Here is a 1993-nt window from a genome sequence, read left to right on the forward strand (position 1 = left end):
AGTCATGATGCTCTCTATTAGCTCTGGATTGTTTGTGGCTAAGAGGTCAAGTGTGTTTTCGCAACCATTTACAATTCGCGTGGGTTTGTGTACTAACTGCTCGAAATAATTTTTGGAGAAAGCATTCAGGACAATCTCGGAAGATGTTTTCTGCCTACCACCAGTTTTGAACAAGTATTTTTGCCAACATATCGAGGGAAGGTTGAAGTCCCCACAAACTATAACCGTATGAGTGGGGTATTTATTTGTTACGAGACTCAAATTTTCTCTTAACTGTTTAGCAACTATATCATCAGAGTCTGGGGTCGGTAGAAGGAGCCAATTATTAACTTAGTTTGGCTGTTAAGTATAACCTCCACCCATACCAATTTGCACAGAGTATCTACTTTGACTTCACTACAAGATAAACCACTACTGACAGACACAAACACTCCACCACCAATTCTGCCTAATCTATCTTTCCTGAACACCGTCTGAGACTTCGTAAAAGTTTCTGCAAAACTTATTTCAGGCTTTAGCCAGCTTTCTGTACCTATAACAGTTTCAGCTTCTGTGCTTTCTATTAGCGCTTGAAGCTCAGGGACTTTCCCAGCACAACTACAACAATTTACAACTACAATTCCGACTGTTCCTTGATCCAAGCACGTCCTGTATTTGCCATGCACCCTTTGAGATTGCAGCCCACCCCGTATTTTCCCGAAGCCTTCTAACCTAAAAATCTGCCCAGTCCACACCACACAGCCTCCGCTACCCGTGTAGCTGCCAGCTGAGTGTAGTGAACTCCTGACCTATTCAGCAGAATCCGAAACCCCACCACCCTATCACGCAAGTCAAGGAATCTGCAGCCAACACAGTCACAAAACTGTCTGAACCTCTGATTCAGACCCTCCACCTGGCTCTGCACCAAAGGTCTGCAGTCGGTTCTGTCAACGATGCTGCAGATGGTGAGCTCTGCCTTCATCTTGTAAGCAAGACCGGCAGCCTTCACCAAATCAGATAGCCGCTGGAATCCAGAGAGAATTTCCTCAGATTCAAAGCAACACATGTCATTAGTGCCGACATGTGCCACCACCTGCAGCTGGCTGCACCCTGTGCTCTTCATGGCATCTGGAAGGACCCTTTCCACATCAGGAATGACTCCACCCGGAATGCACACAGAGTGCACATTGGATTTCTTCCCCTCCTTAGCCGCCATATCCCTAAGGGGCCCCATTACGCGCCTAACATTGGAGCTCCCAACTACCAATAAGCCCACCCTCTGCGACTGCCCAGACCTTGAAGGCTGAGAATCATCCTCTGAAACAAGGCAGGCAGCTGCATCTGACTCAGCCATAGACAGTACCCGAAACCTGTTTGTCAGATGCACCGGAGAGGCTTTCTGATCAGCCTCTGGGGACGTCTTTTGCTGCATGCCACGCCTTGGAACGACCTCCCAATCAACCACAGGTGAGGGCTCAGCCCCGCTACGGGCAGCAACCGGGGCAAACACAGTGGCAGACCGATCTGGGGACAGATGGGATGAGGTTGACATCCCCGAGATACCCAAGTCCGGCTCCCCACAGTGGTGCCCATTGGCAACAGCCTCAAGCTGCCCAACCAAAATCAGTGCTGCCTGCAGCTGTGAGCGAAGGGATGCCAACTCAGCTCTCATCTGAACACAACAATCACAGACCCTGTCCATTATAATTGATGTTGAACAACAGTTACTGAAACATGTGTTCATGCCTAGATAACGCAAGGGAAACACGCAAAGAATGTATGAACTAACCTGTACAAATGCCTAACGACTGTGCTACAATCTGCCTGAATTTGTAAACACACAGGAAATTGAGCAGTCATAGGAAGAGGAAATAGGCCATGAGATTGTGCATACTGAGGTAAGTGAGTCAGTGTGTCTTATAGAACAACAAAAGGAAGAACTGCAGGAGCTCTTAGTACATTATTCTCATGTTTCTGAATGATGCCCTGGCAGAATCAAAGGATACAAATACAA

The sequence above is a fragment of the Schistocerca serialis genome, chromosome 1 (genome assembly GCF_023864345.2).
Source record: "Schistocerca serialis cubense isolate TAMUIC-IGC-003099 chromosome 1, iqSchSeri2.2, whole genome shotgun sequence".
NCBI lineage: Eukaryota > Metazoa > Arthropoda > Insecta > Orthoptera > Acrididae > Schistocerca > Schistocerca serialis.